The sequence below is a fragment of the Perognathus longimembris genome, chromosome 28 (assembly GCF_023159225.1).
Source record: "Perognathus longimembris pacificus isolate PPM17 chromosome 28, ASM2315922v1, whole genome shotgun sequence".
NCBI lineage: Eukaryota > Metazoa > Chordata > Mammalia > Rodentia > Heteromyidae > Perognathus > Perognathus longimembris.
In genome coordinates, this window is record NC_063188.1 from 60070813 (window position 1) to 60098522 (window position 27710).

The window sequence follows — 27710 nt, forward strand, 5'->3', positions numbered from 1 at the left end:
GAGTGGCTAGGTAAGGAAGAAATAGAAACACCCAACTGCTGTGAAAAAAACCCCTCCTATGTCACAAGTGCAGGAACACACCAAAGCCCAAAGATGGAAAGTGCCTTGCTGAATATTGCACAGCTTTTCCATGCTAGAGTGAGAGCACAGCTGCCTTGTCTCCTAATGTTGTGTGTTCCACCAAATCACACTTCTTTTCCTGTGTGCTGGGGAGGGAGGAATATGAATCACCTAAAGGATTCATTCATGTTCCTCAGTTTACCTTTATTACAAATGTGAAAGAGAGCTATTATTATTCCTATTTTACGTGTTAGGACACTGAAGTTCAGAGCAGTTAAGGGATTTGTTCAGGGTCACACAGCTAGGTAGAGCTGGTGTTTAACATCAAAGACAAGCTTGGCACCTCACTACATGTATGCCAAATGCACTTTTGTCTTCTCCATGTGAAGGAAAGGTACAATTTCCAAAGGATGCTAAATGCTTTCCCTACATTCCTATTTATGACAACAAAGTGTTCTGCAGTAGACCACCAAACTGCTGTTCAGGGATGACCAGCAGGCACCAATATGACTTGGACTCCAGTCTCTTCATCTCTACAGTGAACACCAAGAAAAGGTGATTGAAGCGGGGTGTGGTGGTTCATGCCTATAATCTCAGCATTCAGTAGGCTGATGCAGGAGGATTGTGAATTTGAAGCCAGCATACAATACCTAGCCAGACCCTGTGTTGCCTGTCTCTTCACAAAAAGGTGATACATAATCAGTTCTTAAATGTGGCCCAGTTGTAGAGCACTTGACTAGCGTATGTGAGACCCAGAGGTTCCATCTCAGCACCACAAGACAAAACAAATCACAACAACAAACAGAAAAATCCACCAAAAGCCTTAAAAACCAAGTAACATTTGCCAGTAAAATGACGGTTGTAGAGAACATTATAGTCAGATGACACTTTGAGCAAGAGAAGAAAGGCATGATGGTCCCCTGGAATTTGGGGAGAAAGGAGTAGTCTGGTATAGGCAGGTAGGAAATGAGGTAGGAGGGATTAGACTACGGAGGCCTTAAGTGCTGTGAGAAGGAGTGTGGTTTTTATACTCAGTGTGATAGGGAGCCACCAAAGCCTTTAGGTGAGAGAAGGTCCTGGAAGCCCAAACAGCCAGCCATGTGATTCTTGTGAGGAGAGGGGTAAGGAGAAGAGTCAGTAGATGGGGAAGGGGTTGGGAGTGGAGTGGAGCTGGGCAAGGTGGGACTGGAGAGAGGTTTGGAGGTGTGGTGGATGTGGAGCTACAATGGACAGTGCTTATCCTCAAATTAGGGAACCCTGGTGTCAGGACTGTGAAGATAGAGCTTGGTGTGTGTCGGGAAGGCCGTGGAGATATTTGATGGTTCAGAAACTCTGAGAATATCAGGGCTGGACAGATAAAAGGAGCATCATTAACTCTAAGGCATGAATTTGAAGCCCAAGCATGGTGGAGATGGTCCGGGTGGAATAGGGAGAGTAGAAAGTAAGAGGAGTATGGGTACTGAGGCTTTGAATTGTGACTATTTGTGTCTCTGCCTTGCTGTGTGATGATAGCCTTCTTCACGCACCTGTTCAACATTTGTGAAGCCCACTAGCATGCAGGCCCACACTCTGGGATCCTGAAACCTGGAGCACAGAGATGGTGTGTATGTGCTCACTCACGGGTTTCTTACCAGCTGGGCAGTCTATCAGTCCAGACATCCCAGATTTTCGGCAAGAGGGACTTGGGAATTCCAACAGATCATAAAGAATTAAGGGGCAGGCAAATAAAGCCTTAAATATCAGGAAGTAGTTAAGCCTGGTGGCAGAAACTAGTTTTGTTAAATTCAGATATTCACTGGAAAGTTCAAAAGTTATTTTTGGTAACCAATATCATTAGCTATTTTCTTGGAAGTGACAGGCTCGCTTCATTTGTCTTGGAGAAAAATATCTGTCAGACACCAAATATGACAAGCTAACTAAATATGATCTTTCATGAAGGGGCTTGAGAGCACCACCGTGGGGTCTCAGCCTCGAACAGTAGGGCTCAGCAATCATTCCATTTCCTTCCACAGGACATTAAAATTACTTGAGCTCAGGGGCCAAGATTTAATAAAATTAATAAATTTCACTGCTTTATCAAATCAGCAATTTTTTTATCAGCAATTCAGCAAGACTGGCAGCAACTTTAAATTTCTTTCTCTGGTGGTAAAGAACCAACTCAGTGACCTCAAAGACAGGCACAGTTCATTGAACTGACAGTTCTGTGCGTGTATGTTAAATATGTATATATTAAACCATAGTAACTATAATGAAGGTAGGGTACAGGAACCGAGAATGTAACACTAGTCAGACTACTGATGTGATTGGGAGGCCTGTTGGAGAGTAGAAATTCCATCCTTGGCTAGGCACCAGTGGCTCATGCCTGTAATCCTAGCTACTCAGGAAACTGAAATTTGAGGATCGTGGTTTGAAGCCAGCCCAGGCAAGAAAGCCTGTGAGACTCTTATATCTGATTAATCACCACAAAACTCTTATCTCAAATTAAATACTATGAAAACCATTGGATCAAGTGGTAGAGAACTAGCCTTAAGCAAAAGAAGCTTAGCACCTAGGCAGAAAAAAAAGAAAAAAATTATTTCTATCTTTACTTTCAACAGCTCCATGCAACCTCAGTATGTGAACTTTCCATAATTGACTTAGTCCCCCTGGAGGGCATGGAACGGTCCCCCTTTACATTATAACCAATGTGTTTTACTTTGTGCTGGTACTGAGTCTCTTACTGAGCTATTTCTACTCACAGCTAGTGTTCTACCACCTGAATCACACATCCACTTCTGACCTTTTGCTGGATAATTGAAGACAAATTCTCTTGGAATTTTCTGCCTGGGTTGGTTTGGACCTCAGTCTTCTGATCTCAAGCCTCTTTGGGCACTCATTTGTTTACACACACACACACGTGCACATATATTTGTGTGTAATTGGACATCTATATCTATGTGTAATTGTAAATATGCATATATTTATATATTGTACATGCATAGATGTGTGTACATTCATACACATACACATATGCACTGTATTGGGGTTTGAACTCAGAGCCTCATCATTGCTGTGCAGGTACTCATCACTTGAGCTATGCCTCCATCCCACTTAGTATACATTTCTAAAAGGAGAATTGCCAGGTCAAGGGATATATACATTTTAAAATCTTTTAAAACACACTGTCAAACTGCCCTACAGAACCACTGTATTGATTTATAACAGAGTACCTAAGGGCTGGGGGGTGGGGGTAGTTTAGTGGTAAAGCACTTGCCGAACATGTGTGAAGCTCTGAGTTCCATCCTCAACAATGTGAAGATGTATTTTTGAATAGTTAATGCATACACATAGTATTCAGAGTTCTGAAGGGAATTCAGAGAAAATGGAGTCTTCCTGACTCCTAGTCCTCTAGAAAGTCCATTTGGCCAGAGATTTTCTCAGTACACTCAAGAAGTACAATGGTGACATCATACTGTACAAACTGGCACCTCATGTTTCAGGCTGCATAGAATTTCACTTGTTTACCATTTCAAAAATTTATAGTAATCATTTAACAACAACAATAACAAATACAGAGTGGTTTTGAAACAAAGACTATTACTGAGACTAGAGTGTACTTATTTTTTGCCAGTCTTGGGGATTCAACTCAGGGCCTGGGCTCTGTCCTTGAGCCTCTTTGTGCCCAAGGCTAGTGCCCTACCACTTGAGCCACAGCACCAATTCGGGCTTTTGAGAGTCTCACAGATTTTTCTGTGAGCCAGGATTGGCTTTGAACTGGGAAACTCAGATCTCAGCCTCCTGAGTAATTAGTATTACAGGTGTGAGCCTCTGGCACCTAGCAAAATATGTTTTCTGGTTCACATAATATGATTAGTGGTAAGAGTAGAAAGAGGACATATTTATTTGGTACCCAGAATGGCATGTTTTTAGTCTCAAAGTTAGGAGCACTCATGTTTCTATTAAGCAGTTGATGTGCCTTTGTCTATAAATCTTATAATGATCATGTCATATTTTGTTATCTTCCGTGAGAGCTTAAAGCCATATTTATGACTCACATTTATCAAGTGAGGACTTGCAGCAGTCACTTTCTTTTGATACTTCTTCCCTAGTTACTTTGTCTTTGCTTTGCCTCATCTTTCATTATATATGTAATTTTGGTTCTAAGTATTGGAGATATCTTTGTAGGCCATCTTAATTCTTTTTGGAGCAACTCTAAGTACCTACACTTTTTAAAAAATTAAGCTAAACATTTGTGCCTTGGACATAGTCATCAAGAGGCACAAGTGGAAAGATGATTCAAGAAAATAACAAAAACTTAATTGGAGGTCAATCAATTTCTGGACCATGTGCGTCAAAAATGAAGTCTTTAGCTTCCAACACGCAAAGGAATTTTGCACTCACATTTCCATGGCAACCGTGCCAGCTCCATGAAGAAGATGCAGCGGGCCCAGCCTGGCAGTTGCTAGGGGAACTTGGGCTGCTGGCTGCAAGACTTTGCTCAAGAATCAAAGTTTAGATGCCCAGTTAACAGGGAGTTCTGGATTTGGATCACACTGAAGCTGCTGAGGAAAGGTGACAAGTGCTTACTTGAGAAATAGAATGATAGGTGGGTAGCTTGTCATATTTAAAATTACATAGCAAATTTCTTCCCCTCATTTTCTCCCTATGCTACAGACATAGGCCAGCAGCTGAAAGGTCCCACCCCAAGCTATCCTTTTTCAAAGGGGTTGAAAGAAAGACTGGGGACAGATAGGGGAGGAGGTTTGACCTCATTAACATATTTAAGGCTCCAGCCTAATTGATTGCTTTGTACGGCCACTAAAGAAACAAGCTTGATAAGAAATATACTCACTGCCTTATGTATGAAACTGTACAGTTTCTCTGTACCATACTTTGACAATAAATAAATGAATAAAATTTAAAAAGAAATAGTGTGTTAATTACAGGGTGAGGGGCTACTTCCACACTAGTATCTGAAGAAAAGGCCCAAAGAATTCAAATGGAGGAAGTAAATGAATTTCACCTTTATATCAGGAAGAATGTACAGGAGTGTTTATCTAATGTGAAACTTCCTAAGCATAAAAATCACAAAGCAAAATAACAACATAGTTGGCAGCATCATTTAAAAAATATTGGGGCTGGGAATATGGCCTAGTGGCAAGAGTGCTTGCCTCCTAGACATGAAGCTCTCGTTTTGATTCCCCAGCACCACATATATGGAAAACGGCCAGAAGGGGCGCTGTGGCTCAGGTGGCAGAGTGCTAGCCTTGAGTGGGAAGAAGCCAGGGATGGTGCTCAGGCCCGGAGTCCAAGGCCCAGGACTGGCAAAAATAAATAAATAAATAAAAATAAAAAAAAATATATATATTTTAGCACATCTGAAAGCACGATACACCAGTAATTCAATACAAAACAGCAGACCAGGAAAGAAAACAATGTGCAGAACAGGATAGAAAAGGATTTATATAAAGAGTTTTAAGTAATGATTTCCTTACCATATAAACAAAATGCCACGTTTTATTTTTCTAAACACAGGAAAACAACTCTAAGGATAGAAGAGGTGAGATGAACATGTTTCTTCTCTAGAAAGGAAGTTGTTATGAATCACAGAATGTGGATCAGCACAAACAGCTACAAAAGTGATTCAGGGTGGCTGAAGATACACTCAGTAGTAGAGGGTTTACTTCACAGGAGTACATGTGTAGGAGGTCTTGGGTTTCATCTCCAGTCCCCAAGGGAAAATAGTGGCCCAAGAAAGGGATTATTTAACAATGATTAAGGATCCAAGTTCCAATCTAGCCTGAGTACATAACTTCAAGAGACTCTTATATCCAACTAACCATGGAAAAACTGGACTTGGAGGAGTTGCTCAAGAGCACCAGTTAGACTTGGAAAAAGCCGAGTGAGAGTGTGAAGTTCTAGTACCAGAACAGACAGACAGTCTCTCTCTCTCTCTCTCTCTCTCTCTCTCTCTCTCTCTCTCTCTCTCTCTCTCTCTCTCTCTCTCTCTCTTTCTCTCTCTCTTTATTGTGAAAAGGGAAAAGGGGTCTCCTAAAACTTGCCAGACTGATGTAAAAGCAATCATTTTGGAACAAGCTACCAATGTTTCTGGAAGCAGGTGTAGAGGAACAGGACAGTGACTCATCCAGACATTGAAGCACCTGACCCAGAATAGGCAGGGGCATGAGGCCTGATCAAAGCATCTGTGAGGGTTCTTCATGATAGTCAGGTCCACAAATGGAGTCCTTCCCTTCAAGTAGGTTTTCTTACCCAGCATTTTATGGACACTAGCAGAAATGACTGTGACTGTCTTTCCCAAGTTTCAGTTCAAGTTAGGGGAAACAGACCTAGTGTGTGTTGCTACAGACGGTAAGACTAATTTTTCATTCCAAACATTGTTCAGCACCCATTATGTGCTGGGAATGAGATAAGGGGGAATAGATGAACTCTTTCTAATAAGTGGAGGATCTTGTTGTCTATTTTCCTGTCTCGGGAGGGAGATAATAAAATATGAAACTTATGAAAGGAACAAAAGCAGCTTTTGAAATGGGCTTTTAAGGCTGAGTCCTAGTAAGTTGAGGTAATTTGGGGAGGGCATGAGAGCTAGAACCTCTGGGGGTTGCAAAGATTTCTCATTCCCAACATCCATATCATCTTCAGTCACAAAACCTGTCCAAGATCCTACACTTGATTCGCTAACTGTACTTGTCTCTACTATGTAGAAAAATAAATTGAGAAGCATTCAAATAAAGAGAAAAAAAGAAAAAGCTTCTTCTGGGCATTTTTAATTTGTGGGAGATGGTTCCAAATTTGGGAAAACAATGTCCAGGGTAGTAGGAAGCCATCTAGGTCACTAGCCCATGAGTGTGTGTGTATGTGTGTGTGTGTGTGTGTGTGTGTGTGTGTGTGTGTGTGTGTGTATGAATCAATTCAAGCTAATTGGGATGGGCCAGCAGGCAGAGGAAATGGCCTGAAGCGTGCAGCATGAGGAGAGTGGCCACTCCCAATTCCTGACTGGAGGTGCCCAGGGCTCCCTTTAATTTAGGCCCATTAGTTACTCTTTATAGGTATAGTACTGTTTTCCATTTCCCTTCCCTGTTGGGAACATATTGTTATGTCCCCAATCAACTGGGAAAGGCAGGAAATGTTTCCATAACATGCTCTCATCAGGTCCTATTTTTTTTGCAAATGGAACTCAAGCCTCCTTATGAGGCTTTATAACTTCAACATGTGCTAATAACATAGAAATTATTCCTTTTTGGTTATCAGCTCACCTGGCCTCTGAAAGTGTCTGTGGAGGGGTAATGGAAGGGATGCTGTTCCCCAGCAGTATGAGATGACAGCCCCTTTGGTGGCTTAGGAGAAAGTCCCTGCCTTTCTGCTACAGTGCAGAGGGGTAGGCATACTTCTAGGAAGACAGACCTGTAAGCCTCAGGGCCCTTGCCCAAGCAGGCCAAGCCAAGTGGGACTGTTCTATTTTCTTCCCAAGGGACAGGGGAGAGACACTGGTGGGGGAAACTGTCCTAGAAGAGGAAGAGATGGAGAGTGCTACAAAGTAGTCAGGCCCCTGTTCCCCAATCCCTTGAAACCCAAGTCCATCTCCAGTTGAGACTCCTTTCCTTGCTTCACAAATCATGTGGTCTTCTGGCCAACCCCTGGGATCTGACTTCTCCGCACTTCTGTGACCTATCTGAAACCTGGCTTTCCTTCCTCAACTTCCCAAGTGTTCTCTACTACTCAGCAAGCTTGTCACTCTCCCTATTGGTGCAGGGGGCACTGAGGAAAGATAGTGGGGATGGAGGACCCAACCTGTCCCATGTGCTTCAGAGGACTCAGGAGACCCACTTTCTAGAGGATGTTAGCCATGCATGTTGCCCCTCATTCCATCTAGTACCAGAAAGGCAGTCATGTCACTGTCACCAAGTACCACAAAGAAAGCAGTGTCTCAACACTGCTCATTGCCAAGCAGAACAGGCATGCAAGACATTGTTTTGGATTTTGAAGGGCTTTTAAGCAACAAGACAAAATGAGATCCAATTTGTTTTCCAAGCAAGGGAGTTGAGAGGCTTAATGTCTGATGTGTATAAGCTGCAGGGATAAATACTGTAATGAAGAGATAAAGCACAAGGGAGCTGGACGCGGTGGCTTAAGCCTGTAATTCTAGCGATGCCTATAATCACATCACTCAGAAGGCTGAAGCTAGAAGATGGTAAGTTTGCTTGGGCTCCATAGTGAGACTTGGTTTCTAAGCCAAAACCTTAAAGGTGGGGCATGGTCTCAGCTACTTGGGAAGAAAATGCTGTCTGGAGAAAAAACTTGGAGACCTTTCAAGAAAAATGACTAAAACAAAAAAAAAAGGTTGAGAGTGTGATTGAAGTGGTCAAGCTCATGCTTAGTGAGCCTGAGTTCAAATATTAGTAGTGAAAAACAATCAGTAGAAGTTAAGGAATGGGGATGGGAAGCTTTGCCTGGAGAGGCTTCTAAAGAAAGTGTCATCAAGGCACATGTTGAGAACTTATTGAGTTCTTGTCCCAGATAGACTGGAGCATTATAACTAGATGTATGATCAGAAGTGTTCAGGAGGGCAGAGGATGTGGCTTAGTGGTAGAGTGCTTACCTAGCATGCACAAAGGCCTGGGTTCGATTCCTTGAAGTGCCAGACTTTGAATTCAGGCCCCATTTTACCACGTGAACCCCATTTTACCACGTGAACCCCATTTTAGAATCAAACCCTGAGCCAATCAGATTTGTACCTGTGTCCTAATCTTGCTTGCTTGAACACCTGATTGTTGTAACCTTGTTCTTTGCCTTTATAAGCCCTGTGTAATCACAGCTCAAGGCTCCCTCCTAACCTCCACTGTGTCGGTGGGTAGGACGAGGCCCGAGTTGCAGCTCGCTTAAATAAAGCATTGCCTTGCTTTTGCATTTCGGAATGTCTGAGTCTTGGTGGTCTTCTTGGTGGTGGTCTCACAACTTGGCACAACATCCTCAGCACCACATAAACAGAAAAAGCCAGAAGTGGTGCTGTGGCTCAAAGAGGTAGAGTGCTAGCCTTGAGCAAAAAGAAGCCAGGGACAGCGCTCAGGCCCTGAGTTCCAAGCCCTCAGGACTGGCCAAAAACAAAACAATACAAAAGTGTTCAGGAAAGATGGAATCTGTGGTCAGGGGTCCGTTGGAAGAACTGAAGGCTTCCTGAGAGCTTGCTGGGCTGGGTAGTAGAGATGATGCTGGCAAGGTGGTGTGGAGCCATCCAGCAGAGGGCCTTATATGGCAGCTGGTGAGGAGTTGGGACCATATTCTGTGAGGAAATGTAAATCAGATTGATCTGGTGGTGAACTGGGATGGGAGAGAGCTGATGACAGTGGTCTGGCAGTGTCTAGAATGCTCAGTGGGTACATAGCTTTGAGAAAAGAGGGAGATAAAGTATAAGATATTTCTGGAGACATATTTGAGGAATAGGGTTTCTCATATAGCCCTATAAATCCCTATAGCCAGATTAAAGGGCAAGTTCATACTATCTACACATACTCTTTATATTCATGAGGGAAAACATTCCAGAATGTTCATCAAGGCACAGGTGGTAATGGTGAAAAAAAACATGTTTGCCACAACCTGTTCCTCTTTGTCTGTCTGTCTGTCTGTCTCTCTGTTGGACAGGGTCTGGCTACGTAGCTCAGGCTGGCCTAGGAATTTTGATTTTCCCAATTCAGCCTCCCCAGTGCAGAGATTATATGTGTGAGCCACCAAGACTAATAAGGAATCTTTAATTTTTTTTGGTCTGTGCTAAAGACTCAAACCCAGGGCCTTGTGTACACTAGGCAAACTTTCTACCACTGAATTACATCTTCAGCCCCAATGGTATAGTATATAACCATTAACACAAAAAAGCTCCATCTATAGGGAAAAGGAACAAATACCAGAAATATAGCACTGAAAAAAGCAAATCCTCAAAAGGTGTTTCACATTGAATAATATCACATGATAAACTTTAAATCGAAGCATGAATTTCCCCTCATACCATATGTGAGCACAGAAAGCATGGATCTGTATTGAGATTGAAACAGTAAGGGGTGGCCATGCAGAGGAGAGCACAAGGACTTCCCATGGTATCTGCAATATTTTATTTTGCTAGCAAAACAATCTCAGGCAAACTGTGACAAACGTGCTAACATTTGTTCATTCTCCATAGAGAGTATATGGTCATTTGCTCTGCTGTATTATTATCTTGGTATTTTGTAAGCAAAGAAGAAAAATACAAGAGAGGAGGAAGGATGAAAGACTAACCTTGCCACTACCACCTGGAGCAAATAAGAAGCCACAGACCCTTATTGAAGGATGCCTCAATCAGAAGCAGGAAAAAAATAACCGGAAAAATGACCCCATAATGTCTAATCAATGCTGTATCTCAGAGCCTGGGCTTGGTGCCACCCTTCTCTGTTGGCTCACTCCAGAAAACAAGAACTAAATAGTGCACAAAAATGACCATGATGGAGTACAGTGCTTATCCTGGCTCTTACCAGGCCTGGATACAATGGCACTTGGGAGAGGAAAATTGACACATTAAGTTCTCCACATGACAAATTGTGCATGCCTGCCTGATGTCCAAGCACTATATATAGCCAAAGTGGCAGGCCAGCCTTTGGCAGGACTGAGAGAGAGAGAGAGAGAGAGAGAGAGAGAGAGAGAGAGAGAGAGAGAGAGAGAGAGAGAGAGAGAGAGAGAGAGAGAGAGCTTCTAGGGTACCAGACCAACACAGAAGCATGGCAAAATCAGAGAGAGAGCATGAAACTCACTCGAACAACAACATAAATTCCAGGCAAATTTATTTATACTTTTGTTAACCATAATGTTCACAATAACTAGAACAGTGCTCATCAAAGGAGACACTCAGGGCTGGGGATATGGCCTAGTGGCAAGAGTGCCTGCCTCGGATACACGAGGCCCTGGGTTCGATTCCCCAGCACCACATATACAGAAAACGGCCAGAAGCGGCGCTGTGGCTCAAGTGGCAGAGTGCTAGCCTTGAGCGGGAAGAAGCCAGGGACAGTGCTCAGGCCCTGAGTCCAAGGCCCAGGACTGGCCAAAAAAAAAAAAAAAAAAAAAAGGAGACACTCAGTGAATACATGTGAAGTGAGTGGTAGGGGGCAGAAGGGAGGAGCCCTGGGCATCCTTAACTCTCTGTCATCTTGATTGCTCAACTGATTAAACTTTCAATGTGTCAGAGCAGGCATTCACAGTGTTTCTAGTGAATTTCTATGGTTTCCAGGCAAAAGAAATTGTGACAGAATCGTAGAGGAGAGAGCTTCCAGAAAGAATAATGAGCCAGGAGGCTTAGGCAAGAAATGCTTATTAAAAAAAACACCCAAATATCAGCAAAGCAAGGTGGTACATGCCTATGATCCCAGAATTTGGGAAGAGGAGGTAGGAAGATTAAGAATTCAAGGCCAACCTGGATTGCATAGCAAGACCAAGTCTCAAAACCAACAAAAACAAAACTGAAAATCTGCATGGGTAGGACTAGGTATGGGGAGAAGGGTTGTGGAACCAAAATAGATGAGAGAGAATAAAGAAGGGAGGGGTTCCCCTACTGGCACTGTTAGTTCTTGAGGTGCCTTTGTGCAAAACTAAAAAAGGCACTTCCCGCTGGCTGCACAGCTTAAAAGAGTTGCAACGCATTTCAGCCACCTCGGACAAAGTGGCCCCAGGACATAGGGCTATCCTAATGGATTATGGGCTGGATTTCATTTCTCATCCATTCTGATTTCCTTCCTTGCACAGAGTAAATTCACACAATTGTGCATAGCAGTCTTGACCCCAGACTACAATATAGGCAAGCAGTTTCTTCCTAGTTTCTCATCATTTGGCAGTCCATCGCCACCTGCTGGGAGCACTGCAATTATCCTGGCCGCCTTCCCTGCTTCACAGCTCCTGGAGTTCCACTCTGTCCTTGGCAGGAAGAGGTTACTTATAGACAAGCACCAGTTATCAAGCGAATTTTGAATTTTGTTTGATGTGCAAAGACTTCTCTCTATGTCAAGTTAAGGGAATTCTAGCTTTCCTACCCTCCCAGAAAAGGTCAAATAAAATCCAAGAAGGGAGAGGCCAGAATCAAGCTGCGATGCCCCCTGGTGTTGCCTAGAAGAAATGTTGAGGACATTTCTTGACGCTATGGAGAAGAAAAGTCCCCTCCTATTCTCCTACCGTGTGTGTGATTCTGAGTCTCGGGGCACAGATGTGCTAAACAGTGGGAGGGTACATCTTCAGTACCCTTCTGAGTACCCCAGTGGCATCGTCACTCTGTCAAACAAAAGAATTCTGCCTCCTAACTCCAAGAAGTTGGTGGCTGTTGGACAAGAGCTCAGTCACTCTGCTGGCACCCAACCAAGTTATTTTAATCTGTCCCTTCCTGTCCACCAACTTTTCTAAAGGCTGACCCTCACCACCCCCTCTCTGGATCCTATCCCATCCTGAGAACCACCTTTTCCTTGAACCTACTGGTAGAAAAGTCAATCTCTCTGAAACTCAACTTCCTCATCTTGATTATGTGGAGAAAAAATGGTATTTCCTTCACAGGGTTGTCATGGAGATTGTATGAGTTAATCAATAGAAAGTGTTTGCTTTAGTGCCTCCTATACAATAGACACCTAATAAACATCCTCGTGGGTGTGAAGATCAAACTAGTCTGGATGGCTAGGTTGGGTACTTCTGACATGAGGGCTTGTTCCAGGATAACCCCTTTCACACCTCTTCCCAACTTCTGACCACTGCTTGGTTGTCTCCTGCAGCCCTCAGGATACCTTCCTCTGCTTTGCAGTGGGCAACCCTCACCTCCTGACTCTTTGACTTCCCCTCTGACTTCCCCTCCACCCTGTTCAGACTTCCTCTGCTGATCCAAGCTAGCTGCTGGCATTGGAAACTGGCCTCAGTGCCTCCCCACCCCTCACCATAGGTAGGAGACTAGGCTTCTCTATTCCCAGCTGAGCACACAGAGCTTTACCACCCACTGTTAGGAGAACACTACTGATGGGATGATCACAGAAACTCCCTGGGATCCTGTTTGTGGACACACAATTGAGCTAAAACATCTGCCATCAAGATTATACTCAGTGTAGACTGATAGTATTTCGGGAGCAAGAGAAGGATCATAAAGCGTCTCCTCTGTTGTTTAGTGTCTGTTAGCAAAATACTTTTTTTTTTGCCAGTCCTGGGCCTTGGACTCAGGGCCTGAGCACTGTCCCTGGCTTCTTTTTGCTCAAGGCTAGCACTCTGCTACTTGAGCCACAGCGACACTTCTGGCCATTTTGTACATATGTGGTGCTGAGGAATCGAACCCAGGGTTTCATGTATAGGAAGCAAGCACTCTTGCCACTAGGCCATATTCCCAGCCCAGCAAAATACTTCTTTATATGACCAGAGCCATTGTTCCCTGGGAGAACACACAGGTCCCGAGAATGGGAGAACAGTGAGTCACTGGCCAGTGTTGATGGCCTCAGTAGGACAATTTACTAAACAAAATCTCTAAGGTAAGTACCACACTCCCTCTACCTTTCCTCTGTGCCCCTACCCCTACCTTTCCTCACACAGTTAAGGGGGAGAAGAGACGGTGGAGCTCAGGGGATCAGTGTATACAAGGGCACTGAGTACGCTCCAACTTCACCACCTTCAAGGTGCATGACAGTCATTAATTATGTACAACATTTGTTTGTTTGGATTAAATAAACTAGGCTGCGTTTTATTTTTTACTCTTTGCAGTGTTGAGGGGGGTCAAAACTTGAGTTAAGTACGTATCAGGCAAGTGCTCTACCACTGACCTACAAGGCCAAGCATAACAGGATTTTTAATCCTAGTTCTGCTCCTTATTAGTTGTGAGACCTTGGACAACTCCCTTAACCTCTCTGAATCTCAATAACCATGTCAGATTGATAGTGTTTCAAGGATGAAGTCTTTAAAAGATGAACAAGAGAAAGTATCCCAGTGCCTGGCACAAGAACAGTCATAGATTTGCATATATTTGTTGTACCTGAATTTTACTCTGGGCCAGCAATAGGGGATTTGCAAACACACTGTATAGCAGAAACACAGAATGATGGCCATTTCTTCACTTTTGTACCCAGTTTTTGTCCTTGAAATGTCCTTAGAGAAGAAAACATAATCCTTAGCCCAGGTTTTGGGAGCCAGAATCCAGATGGTGTGGCCCATTTATCAGCACCACCAGACTGTCAAGTTTAATAAGCTTTCTGCATTGGTAACCACAGGAAGAGGAGCAAATGGGCCAGATTCCGTAGTGATAACAAGTACTGCCAGCTCACTTTTATATTGGCCATGCGTATCATCATCACTCTGATTAGCTAGTTCTCACATCAGCCCTCAGAAAGAACAGGCCATTTTTCTCTGTTTTAAAGACTGAGGGGCTGGGAAGGGCAAGCTATCTGCCGCTTCTAGCCCTGGGCCCAGCGGCTATCTTTCTTCTAGGAATATGGAATTGTCCGGTGGCTGTTAAAATTTTATAGATGGATTTTTAGTCACCATTTGATACTTGTCTAGAAATACAGGCTGCTTGGCTTTGTCTAAGAGACTCTATCCTTTACTTATCATATGAGGTTGTGGGCAGCTCCTAGCAGCAAAGAAACTCCAAAACCTTAAAAGGTTAGGAATGCAGGACCCAGGGAGTTAGGAGAAAGGACCAATAAAAGCACTTAGCAACATCCCTGGACCAATGGGGAGTGAGCCCTTCTGTTGCCATGAGGAAGCCTTGGTTCTCACTGGTCAGGAATATGAGACTGTCTCCCTGAAAGGAGTGTAGGGCAGGGTGAGCTCCTGTAACTCTCTTTATGTGTTATACCTGTCATTAAAGGGGCATAGGAAACTGAAGAAGCTCCTACTTGGAACCTTGGCATTGGTAAGTTCTCAATCACACTGGAAAAGTAAAAGTAGTTTAGCAAACTTTGGAAAAGGTAAATTGTACAGGCTGTGGGTACACGGTCAGTACATACAACTGAAAGGTGCACATAGTCATCTTAAACCCAAATGAAGGAGAAGCAAGTTATATTTACTGCATCTTGCTCAATGGGCCCCAGTTCTGAAACAAACATGAACTCAGCCTCAAGGGCCACTATGGGGTTTCCTCCTCCAATGTCCCAAGTCCAAGAAAGAGCAGAGCAAATAACATCTGTTGCCCTGGCCACTGTAACTAAAAATGTTGAAAGTCAGTTGCTGGTGGCTCATACCTGTAATCCTAGCTACTCACCTGGTTGAGATCTGAAGATCACAGTTTAAAGTCAGCCAAGGCAGGAAAGTCTGAGACAGTTACCTCCAATTAATCACTCAAAGCCAGAAGCAGAGCTGTGGCTCAAGTAGTAGAGTGCCAGCCTTGAGCAAAAAAGCTAAGGGACAGTGCCTAGACCCCTGAGTTCCAGACCCAGTACCGGCACCACCACCACCACCACCAGAAAACACTGGAAACAAGCTGAGCCCAACAGTCCCCAGGGGCCTCCACCTCCCACCACCTCTCCACCTTGCCAGCAGTAGTTTTCCTGGCCAACATGTGGGACAATGCCCTTGGCTTCTCCATCAAGTCCACCCAGTCCTGAGCCTTAGCTGGCAGCCAGAGAGCCAGACTGGCAGATCTGGATTCCCATTGTTCATTGTTGGGGCTCTGTTTATCACTGAGGTAATGGGATGCCATTGAAAGAAATCTAGCACTGAGTTTTCCTCATACGCATTTGACTCTTGGCAATTTATTTGTTCAGAATGTGAGACACCTTGACTGGGCCTTTACTTAATATTGGTACCTATGGGGTTCTAGAAGCTAGGAAGTTTGCTAGGTCCTTAGGTTGTCCCTGCCCCTCTGCCCAAAGTTTAACCTAGTTAAGATGTCAAAGACCTCAAATGGTATCTTGGAGTGAATTTTTATGTGTGAGAGGGCTGTGTTTTCTAGGGATTTTATTTTAGATTACCATGATAGGAAAATTGGTTACATGAAGGGGCATTAGGTTTGATGGGTTAAAAATCGCTGAAGTAACAAAACAAAGGTATCTGGATATCCAGATACCTTTTCCAAGTCAACTAATAGCCACCACAGCCTCAGGATTGAGTCCCATTCATCTCTCCTGTGCCCTGCTCACTTCATACCCAGCTCAGATCTGGAATAGAATAGAGATATGGGGGTGAGAGTGAATCAGAGAATTGGGAAACAGAAGAGTGACCTGACTGGAGCCTGGGAAGATACTAAATTACACACGTATGCCTGAGAAGTTCCTTACTTCATTTATTTCATAGAGCACCTACAATGCAACAGGCACATCATAGGCCTACCCCTTCAAACCAGGCTCACAGCTTCTCACTCACTCTACAAAGTCCTTTTTAGCCCCTTTTACTGGTTCCAGGACTGTCACCTTGACTCAACATTACTTAACTTTGATTTCAGTCTTCCCAAAGTTCTGCCTCTTAAAGCCTCCGCCTGTATGTTCCACCCATTGCTGCCCCTGCGTGCTTAAGTTCTGCCTCTCCCTCTAGCTCTGGAATACACCACCTGCCACGGTCCTCACATCCCAATAAAGCCTTGTTTTAGGGGAATCTCACAAAGAATCCAAGAGTATGGAGCCCTGTCCTCATGGAGGAAGTGTATGGGGAGCAGAGTAGAGTATGCAGAAACACCCAGGCCAGGAAGACAGCTGGTAATATGTGGGGCACTGCCTGCAGCATTAACCAGCCCCGCCTCCCGCCTCAGACTGCGTGTATGCCAAGATGGCAACGGGCAGAACCCAGGGGGCGGTCCTGTGGGATGTGAAGTTAGCCCATGGGGAGGTCCTATGATGCCACTCTTGGATGGACAGCTCATATCAGCCTATCGCCATGCCTAGCTAGCCACTCCAAATCCTTTCCCTTCCTGCCGCCATTACTGCTATATAAACCCCACCCTAGAATAAAACCTCAGATTTTGTGGAATAGTATGCAGCTATTAAAATGAATACAACCTGTGTGTCAGCATTGATAAATGTTAAAAGCATAAAAATGAGGTTGCAGAAAGATATGTATGCACCATATGAAGTCACTTAAATAGAAAATTAGAAAACATGTAAAAGAAAATAATATTATTTGTGGATATGCATGTTTTGATGAATGTATAAATACCCACATGGAGATTGGAAAGGGCTAATTTAGGATATTAGCTACTTCTAAGCTAGAAAGAGGGTAGGGCTCACAGCTGGGTCAGTAATGAGCTGCTTCCCAGAAAATATTTTTAGCAAATGTGGCAAATTGTTGAGATGTGACATTTTCTGTCTACTTTGCTGTGTTTGAAAGAGGCTATTATTCGGGGAATGTAGAAGAACGATGTTTCAGCTGCCCCTTGCTTCATCTTTTCTCTGTGCTCCTGTGTTGAGGGTCTGCAGCTGTAAGGGGCTCGGGACATTGCAGACCACCACCCATTCAAACATTAAATTGCATCTTGGAATGTGGCTCCTGTGCTGCCAGCCAAATTTAGTATCTTTGAGGATTTTATTTTTTTAGTGCCAGTCCCGGGGCTTGAACTCAGGAACAGGGTGCTGTCCCTGAGTTTTTTTGCTCAAGGCTAGCACTCTACCACTTGAGCCACAGCTCCACTTCCGTTTTGTGGGCCTTCTTAATTGGAGATAAGTTTCACAGATTTTCCTGTCTGGGCTGGCTTTGAGCTGTGATCTTCAGCGCTCAGCCTCCTGAGTAGCTATGACTATAGGCATAAGCCATGGGTGCCTGGTGAGTTTTTAATGTTTTGATCAGAATTTTTCAATCCTCCATCCAGTAACAAGTTGGCCCTTCCTCCCCTGGTGACACTTGTAGAGACTGAGTGGGAGTTCTGATGGCACCAGGTTTTTAGCAAGTAGGCTGTGTGAGTTGCTCAGTTGTTCTCTGCCCTACAGCCAGGTGTCTTTCACTCTTTCCGTACAAGGACTGGTTGAGAGGCCTGGGGCAGCATCTTTGACTGGCCTTGGAGAGACACTACTAGGGATCAAATGGTAGCCCCACAGGCACCTCATCTAAGGTGCCTTTTCCCCCTAAATATAGGGCCTCTTCTATCCCTACCCAGCAGCATCAGCCCCCTTGTGTGAAGCTCCAGTAAGAAGATACCTGGGGTTAGGGAGGCACAGCTGCACCAGCTGAACAATTCAAACCAGAATATCTTTGCAAGGGTTCTGGAAATGAAATCATCATTGAAACCATTGAAACTTACAAAAGTACACCAATACCTGCATGTTAAACCTAAGCAGACAGACTGAGTGCCAAGCATGCTAGACAAGCACTCTACCACAAATACTCTTGTAAAGCAAACAGGAAAGTTCACCAAAGTAACAGAAGATATAAAGAACACACTGAGGTTTGGGAGCAGAGTACTTCTTTTCTTCTAATCTCAGCATCTAAAAAAATGACCCAAATGGAAATGATAGAGCTGAAGAATATGACAGCAGAAATTTAAAACTCACTGGATGGACTCAGTAACAAAAAATAACAGAAGAAAGGATCAGTGAATATGCAGATAGAACAATAGGAATTATACAGTGTCATGGTAGCATGGACCTATAATCTCAGCACTTGGGAGGGTTAGGCAGAAGAAGAGATGGAGGCCATCCTGGTTTAGATAGTGGAACTTGGTCTCAATATACCTCCCTATCTCCCTAAAAAGAAATTACACAATCCAAATAACAAAGAGAAAATATATTGGAAAAAAAGCACTAGATATCTGTAGTACTCAGAATTGTATCATCAGAGCACCAGAAGAAAAGGAGTACTCAAGTGAGACTGAAAAGGTATTTGATTAAGTAAATGTTTAAAAGCCCAAAACTTGGTAAAAGACATACATCTACAGACTGAAAGTTTGGTTGGACCTTAGAAGTCACCCAGTGGTCTATGTGTTAAATATTTGTTCCTTAGGTGGCACTTATTGGGAAAAGGTAGCACTTTGAGGAGGTAGAGACTTGTGAGGGGTCCTTAGGTCATTGGGGGCATGTCCTTGTAGGGGATTGTGGCATCTAGGCCATCTCTTTTCTCATTTTGTTTCTTGGCTTCTGGTATGAACCATTTTGATTCACCATGATGGGCTTCTCCAAAGCAATGGGCTGACCATATGCTTAAATGAATCATTTCTAAGTTAATTATATGATGTATTTTGTTATAGAGATGGACAGATGACTAAAACAAGTCATATTTGAACTCGTGAAAGTTAAAACAATCCCTCCAATCTTCAAAGCAATCAGAGAAACAGTTAATTATATCAATGGTGGGAAAGCAATTCAACTGAAAGTAGATTTCACCATCAGCAACTGCAGAGGCCAGAAAAATGTGACACACTTTTTCATATACTGAAAGAAAAGTGCTGTCAATTCAGATTCAAATATCCAGTGCAAATACTCGTAAGAAATGGTAAGGAAATCAGAATGTCCTTTGAAGAAGGGAAACTAAGAATTTGTCTGAAGGAGACCTCTCTGAAAGAGTGGCTGAAGGAAATTCTCTAAACATAAAGTAGGAAAGAACATAGTAAGCAAAAAAGGTAAGTACAGTAGTTTTTTTTCCCCTCTCGACTTGATCTCTTATATTATATTTGATTAGGGAAATTTGAGTTAAGACCATAATTCATACCACTATAAGTCAACCAGAATAACAAAAAAAGTTTTTTTTTTAAAGTGACCATACCAGTATTGGTAAGGACATCAAGGAACTGTACCACTCATCCATTGCTGGGGGAAATGGAAAATGGTACAACCATTCCAGGAAACTAAGTATGTGATCACCAGATAACTCAGAAATTATACTCTTGGACATTTATCTCAGTGAAATGAAGACATGTTCACTCACAAACCTGTTCAATAAATATTTGCAAAATATTTATTCATAATAGCCCCATGCTGAAAACAGCTAGATGTCCTTCAACAAGTAGATGGTTAAGATGGAATGTGGTATATTCAGACCATGGAATATACTTAGCCACAAAAAGAACAAATTATTGCAAGATGCAACAACTTGTGAGGATCTAGAGAATATTATGCTAAATGAAAATTTCAATCTGAAAAGGTTGCATAGGATATATTTCTTTAACATATATTTTTGTGGTACTGGTGAACAAACCTAGAGCCTTGGACCTGCAAGGCAAATTCTTGACTGCTAAGCTACAACCCCAAATAACAAAATCATGTGAACAAGGAGTAGGTTCTTGGTCAGCAAGGGATAGTGCTGGGAAGAACAAGTAGTGGGTGGAGCCAATACATGACCATGTAGCATGAGGAAGATCTTGGTGGCGATGGAACAATTTGGCAGCTTGTCTGTGGTGATGCTTATAGAAATCTACCCAGGTGGTAAAATTGGGTAGAATGAAAGTCATCCTCACATGTAGTGTGAAATTTAAGTAAGCTCTGTGATTAGTACCCAGGTCATCTTTTCAGTTCTAAGTAAGATCTTGGACAGCAGGATGTAGGATCACAGGGTTCTCATGTACACTGTTTTTGCAACTTCCTGTGAAGTGATATTATCCTAAAGTAAAAAGTACTTTTTCCATGCTTAGCAGTACATGCTAGTAGTCCCAGTTACTCAGGAAGCTGAAATGGGGGAGACTACTCAGGAGTTCAAGACCACCTTGAGCAATATAGTGAGACAGACTAAAAAAAGTTTCAAAGAGTGTTAGTAGGGGGCTTGGGAGCAGGGCTCAGGTGCTACACATTAGCCAATGAACAAAAGCATCAGATACCAGGCTTGAGTCTCAGTCTCAGACCAGAGAAAAGTGTCAGTAGGGACAAAGGATATAGCTCATGATAGAGCTCTTACCTAGCATGCGCAGGGCCCTGGGTTCTATCTTAGCACCAAAAAGCAAACAAACAAACAAACAAACAAAACCCAGGCTGGTGTATTTTCTTGATATATTTGTTTCTTACCATGTCAGAGCTGTACTTTTTTGTTGTTTTGTTTGGTGCTAGAACTGGGTCTTAAATTCAGGTCCTTTTTTGCTCAAGGCTGGTGGTGCTCTGCCACTTGGGCCACACATTCACTTCCAGCTTTTTGATGGTTAATTGGAGAGAAGAGTCTCTCAGACTTTCTTGCTAGGGCTGGATTTGACCCTTGACCCTCATATCTCAGCCTCCTGAGTAGCTAGGATTTAAGGCATGAGCCACTAACTCTCTGCCTGTTTTTTTTTTCTTTCTTTAATTTTTTTTTGTTAGTCCCTGAACTTCTTTTGCTCAAGGCTAGTGCTCTATCACTTGAGCCACAGTACCACATCTGGCTTTTCTGTTTATGTGGTACTGAGGAATTGAACCCAGGTCTTCATGCATGCTAGGCAAGCACTCTACCGCTAAGCCACATTCCCAGCCCTCTCTGCCTGTTTTTCAAAGACAGAGTCTCACTTGTGTACCTCAGTCTGGTCTCAAACTCTCAGTCCTTTCCATCTATTTCCTGAGTGTTAGCAACAATGCACCACAGCACCCAGTCTGGAAAATATGAATATTTAACTTGTTTCATGAGAGAAAGAGAGAGAGAGAGAGAGAGAGAGAGAAAGAGAGAGAGAGTACACATTCACATAATCTTTATTACAGTATATGGCTAATTATATTTTTTTATGTGTAAGTGTTTGTGCTAAGAGAGTAACAATAACTTCTTAATTTTTTACTACAGTGCTCATGCTAAGAGAGTAGCAATAATAAAATAGTCAATGAGTAAAATAAAATAATAGCAAATAACTTTATCATACATATAGATATATAGAAAAGTTATAGCTCATGCAGGTTTTGATACTGTGAACACAGGCATCCACTGGAGTCTTGGCTCAGGTCCTCCATGGATGAGGGAGGGCTATCAAATAATTTCACATGGCTCCTGCTCCTTCCTTGGGTGGGATAGCAACCATGTTTACTCTTTTTTTTTTTTTTTTTTTGGCCAGTCCTGGGCCTTGGACTCAGGGCCTGAGCACTGTCCCTGGCTTCTTCCCGCTCAAGGCTAGCACTCCGCCACTTGAGCCACAGCGCCGCTTCTGGCCGTTTTCTGTATATGTGGTGCTGGGGAATCGAACCTAGGGCCTCGTGTATCCGAGGCAGGCACTCTTGCCACTAGGCTATATCCCCAGCCCCCCATATTTACTCTTGTTTGTGGCCCTGGAGCTTGCCAAAAGGCAGGGACAGGGCTCGTGTGTGCTGCACGCATGCTAAAAGCTGGACATCTGGTCCTCACTAAGGAATTGGACCAGGAGGATTTGGGGGCCACTGCCTGCCTCCACCAGGACACTCTGGATGATGGGTAGACTTGACTCTTATGACCTCTCTCCACATTCAGTGTTGGGCTTTCTCAGGCTCACTCAAGTCAACTGCTCACTTTTCAGACTTTTTTGAGCCAGTCAAGTGTTCCTATCTTAAAATTATCCCTGACAAGCAGGTTTGCATAACAAAACAATTTGGGAAAGGCTGCAAAGCAGGGCACCCTTTCATTACCAGAATGGGTTGTTAAAGGCACATTTACAAGCACCACACAGATCTCAAACATTGGATGACAGTGCCTAGCACGTGGAAATAAAGAGAGCCTCAAAAGGAAGGGGCAAAAGCAAGGCTCTGGACCATGTGAATGCCCGAGTCTGGATGTGGTGTGGTTACATACAGATGAATCCATATGTGCAACCTCACCCTGTGCATGTGCAGACAGAATAACAAACAGAAAAACAGAAGCCCAGACCTGCAAAGAGCCTTCATCCCGCATGTCCCCTGCAGAGAACCTGCTTACCAAATGCTTGGCTGAACCCTGCTGTGTCATCAACATCACCAATAACCAAGATGCAGCTCATTCTGATGTTTTATCTATGGCACAGGGAGGGGGCAAAAGAGGTCCAAACAGCTACTGACATCAGGAATCCAAATCCCTGCACGCCTTTTCATCTATCACCTCCACTTCCCCTGGCTTGGCCAGTAGCGTGACTCACTACTCGGCAGATCATTTTTCTAATTAAGGGAAGAGATGGATGGCTATTTCCCCATACTTGGGCAAAAGCCTCATCTACTTGGTTGCTTTTATTGGAATTACTCAGCTTTAAGTGGGCAGGGCTCCTCTCCCCTTAAAAAATAGCATCCCAAACCTTTATCCTCTCAAACAATCAGAATTGCAAAAAGGGAAAGAAACTAAGTGCTTTGCCAAAAGCAAAAATGTATGCTCACAGGACAGGACAGCTTCTGGGTGTCTTCTGTGAAGTCACCCTATTTGGACTCTAAGATGCTGGCATACACTCAACATTTTTGTATGCGTATGTGATGGTACTGGGGCTCAAACTCAGAGCCTGGGCACTATTCCCTTGGGGTTTTTTTGCTCATGTTCTAATACTTGAGTCACAGCTCTACTTCCAGCCTTTTGGTGATCAATTAAGCATTTCTTCAACTTTCAAATCTCAATCCTCAGATCTTAGCCTTCAGAGGAGCTAGGATTACAGGCACTCTGCTCATATTCAACCTTCTTGACCACCCCCCTGCTCTGCCCCCACCCCATCCACACAGCTGAACTGTTCACTTGGAGGAACTACTTTATTTTGCAAAGGAATGGCAGGGGTCTCTGGACCACCAGGAAGTGGATGGAGCAGTCTGTAAAAGGGCAGTGCATATCCTGCAGGCTAGGAAGATTTAGCTTGGCAGCATCCCCTCTCAAGGAGCCAAGAGCACCACAGTGTGACTTAAAGAGTAGACAAGCAAAGTAGCACTGTCACAGCCCCAGGAAATGATGATGATGACGATTCTCCATCTTCTTTCCAGGCTCAGGAAATAACTCCTCAGATAAGCCTGGCTCAAGCCTAAATGCCCAAATCATTACAGTAGACAGATATACAGATATATGAAGAGGACTTGTATACTTGTTCTCTGTGTGTGTGTGTGTGTGTGTGTGTGTGTGTGTGTGTCTCTCCCTCTCTCTTTCTCTCTCTCCACACACATTTGTTTCACTGCACATATTATAGGCTGGCCTGGAACTCATGATCCTTTTGCCTCAGCCTACTGGCTGTTCGGATTACAGGCATGTGCCACCATGCCTGGAAGGATGACTTGACTTTAGATCTGGTTAGCGATGCCTCAGGCAGTCTGGCAGTCTCATTTGACCCTCTCAGGAGTCACAAAGTTCAGCCATCTTCCCCACTTGCCTCGGGCAAGCCTGAGAAGATTGAGAGCAAATAATGTGGATGCTGGAGCTGGTCATTGCTCATTCACTGCACTCATTGGAGCCTGTGCAAGCTGCCAGCAATAAGAATCCAGTCCTGAATCCCAAGCCTACTTGAATAGGGTTAGATTCCCTGCCTTGCTATTGCAATCCATTTTCTCTGAAGGGCTACTTCCTATATCACACATGCGCACATGCACAGGTGTGTGTGTGTGTGCACACGCATGCATGCACATACACAGCACGTGTGCACACACACAGGGGCACACACTTACACCTGCCAGTGCCATCCCTAAGCTTTCTGCACCCAAAAGACCACTCAAGAGCCAATTTTTTTCAACCCACCACTTCCTCAACAGCCTGGGTGGCTTAGATCCCAGCATTCCTCCTACGCAAAGTCACCAAGAACAAAATTCTCCAATGATCTCAGCAAATCCCAATGATTGGTCCACATATGACACCAAAGGCCTAAGTAATGGCCCAGAGAAGGCTGGCTGCTCCCCTTAGATCTGAGAAGATTGAGGCCAAACTCAATCTCTGCAGGTTTTAACCCTCCAAATCCACCCCCAGTGGCTGGGGTCATATTTGAGGCTCAGGCCCAGGTCTCTTAGAAGAGATACTTGTCAAGTGAGATACACCCAGTCTAATGTCAACAGTATCAGCACCAATCATGTCTTATCAGGTCACCTCAGTACACTACAAGCAATTGTGCCTTCCTTGCTTAAACAGATTGGGAATAGAGAGATGGAGAACAGCGATCTAAATGATGTCAAAGAGAAGGAATGACTGCCATATTGGGTTGCCAGGCCTCCTTCCAAACTTACTACCCTTAAAGACGTTGGCTAAATAGAATACATAACAAAGTATCAGAAATATCAGGAGGAAAACAATCGAGCTCAAATCCAAAGCTTTCATCAGATCTGTCACCAACTCTCTGTCTCTCTCTCTCTCTCTCTCTCTCTCTCTCTCTCTCTCTCTCTCAGCTTCTCTCTAGGTAACATACGTGATTTTCTCTGAAGACCTTAAAAACTAACAGCCTTGTTTGCAGTCATCGAACAGAGTGGAAAACGAGCCCAAAAAGACATGAAGGGGCCCCTGGTCCCCTCACATCCAACTTGAGCAGACTGAACATCATCCACTTCATCCTCAGCTGGTACTGAAGCTCCTGCCAATCCACTTTGCTTATGAAGTTTCTAGCACATCTCTGGCCTCAGTTCCTCCTCCTTCTCTTCCTTCAGCAGTGATCTCAAACTCTCCACACTGCCAAACTCTTACCCCTTGAGGGTTTAGTAAGCTCAACACAGAGGTGGTAAATAGTTGGTCAGGCACACAGCCTAACCCTCTTTCTCTCTGAGCCTGCCTGAAGACCGATTGTGGTGGACCCACTAAAAACCATTCCTGCTCTTCAAACCTCAGGTCCTTGGAGATCCTGGGAAGCCCCGTTTCCATCTCCCACTGGATCTCCATGGCCCTTCATGAAAAGGTGACAGTAGAAATATCAGACCACGTACCTACTCAGTGCAGTCCATGCCCCGATGGTGCGCTGCTGGAGCTGCAGGAGGGACCAGGTGAAAGGAAGAAGCTGCTGGGAAAGCCCTGGGGTTTAACCTTCTGGCCAAGAGAACAGCATTTCCAGATGAAGGCTGGGGTAGGAGGGATGAGCAAAGGAGAGAAGGGGAAGGAGGCAGGACCACAGCTAACCCCTTCTTTTTGCTTCCTAAACTCAATCCAGATTTGCCTTCTGAGGGCTGCTTGAAACTGATCCCTGCGGCTCTGACTCGTCCTTTCTTAAAGTCATAGTCTCCCCTGTGGGGGTGGGGAGTGCAACTCTCACCTGACTAAAGGTCCGAGAGGCAGACCACTGAATGCCCCGCCCCACCTCTCCTGATGCAACTTCAGAGCTCCACTAGGTGACACCATGGACCTGTCCGAGCCTCAGGGCCATCTTGGGAAGGCAGCCAGGTTCTCAGCACTGGAGTATTAGGGTCCGAAGCTGAAATTTTCAAGATGTTTGGGACAAGGAACACTGAACCAGGAGTCCTGGCTTGCTCACAGCTCATGTCACCACGAGCAAGTCGATTTTCTCTTCTTGGCCAGGTTCCTTTATTTTTATTATTATTTCTTTTGTGTGTACCTGTGCTGGGGTTTGAATTCAGTGTCAATCCTTTCATTCAGTGTTTTTTGCTCCAGATTTTTGCTAGTTAATTAGATGTAAGAATCTCTTGGATTTTCCTGCTCAGGCTGGCTTTGAAGCATGAGATTCTCAGATCTCAGCTCCTGCGTAGCTAGGATTATAGGCATGGGCCGCAGATGCCCACCTGGATTCCTTTTATTTTATAATTATTTTTGGCAGTGTAGGATTTGTATTCAGTGCTTTGTGCTTGCTAGGCATTTCTCTATGTGTCTTCTAGACAGCTCCTAGGTTGCTGCAGTCTCCTGTTAGAGCAAAAGGGGCACCCCAAAGGACCTGATGTTTGTCCCCAGCGTGCTGTCTGCCCTGGAAGCCTGGCTTTTATTAGGGCAGAGAGGGGCTATTCTGTATTCTCGGGTGGCATTTGATGTGAATGTATGAGTGGGCAGGTGGCACTACATTGGGGAGATGCCTATGGGAGGAATACATTAGTTCCCATGGTCCTCCCAGGTAGTAACGGTGCCTTGGGATTTGCCCTCCTGAGGTGCAAAAGGAGGCTGCCAGCACACCTTCTTCTCCCACATGTTGTGCTCCCATACTTCCCATTTCCTCCTGTGGGCCATCATTCTAGCAAGGCTGGGTCAAGCTCTGACCGTGGTGGCTTTCCTTATCTCTTTCTTACTATAGGGTCCAGTTTTTCCTCCTCACTCTAGGACATAAATATGGCCTCTCCTCCACACCTTTTCTTCTTGTCTGCAGAATGAGGGCATAGCCTCTGAGTTTTTTCCTTCTTCTTTGTCTCCAAAGAGCATCACACAGGCCTGTTTCCTTTTGAAGCCATGGTTCTTATCTATCTCCACATCAGAATCTCCTTAGGAGCTTTAGAAAATATTTCTTCCCAACCCCTACCTTCCAGAGTCAGATTCCATTAGTCTAGGTTGCAGCCTGGACACTTCTATTCACAAAGCGTCCTAAGCCCAGTGCCTGTTACCCTAGCTACTCAGGAGGGTGAGATCTGAGGATTGAGGGTCAAAGTGAGCCCCGGAAGGAAACTCTGTTAGACTCTTTATCTCCAATTAATCATTAAAAAGTCAGAAATGGGGGCTGGGAATATGGCCTAGTGGCAAGAGAGCTTGCCTTGGATACATGAAGCCTTGATTCCTCAGCACCACATATATAGAAAATGGCCAGAAGTAGCACTGTGGCTCAAGTGGCAGAGTGCTAGCCTTGAGCAAAAGGAAGCCAAAGACAGTGCTCAGGCCCTGAGTTCAGGGCCCAGGACTGGCAAAAAAATAACACAAACAAACAAACAGAAGTGGATCTGTGCTGTGGCTGAAGTGGTAGAGAGCTAACAAAGCTCAGAGACAGCTCCCTAGCTCTGAGTTCAAGCCCCAGGACA

The 27710-nt window shown here is 44.2% G+C and overlaps 1 protein-coding gene and 2 long non-coding RNA genes across 8 annotated transcripts in view; 1 reads left to right on the forward strand and 2 right to left on the reverse strand.

Annotated features, from left to right (window-relative positions):
- Window positions 1–27710, reverse strand: part of Nhsl2 (NHS like 2) — a 272880-nt gene that overhangs the window by 98702 nt on the left and 146468 nt on the right. The gene's annotated exons all lie outside the window — the stretch shown is intronic.
- Window positions 50–13220, forward strand: LOC125343414. Its single transcript, XR_007209334.1, has 3 exons — window positions 50–60; window positions 2674–2676; window positions 12222–13220. It is a non-coding gene; the product is annotated as an uncharacterized LOC125343414 (long non-coding RNA).
- LOC125343412 lies at window positions 2628–27492 on the reverse strand. Its single transcript, XR_007209332.1, has 3 exons — window positions 27481–27492; window positions 23874–23880; window positions 2628–2986 (listed from the first exon to the last, which is right to left on the reverse strand). It is a non-coding gene; the product is annotated as an uncharacterized LOC125343412 (long non-coding RNA).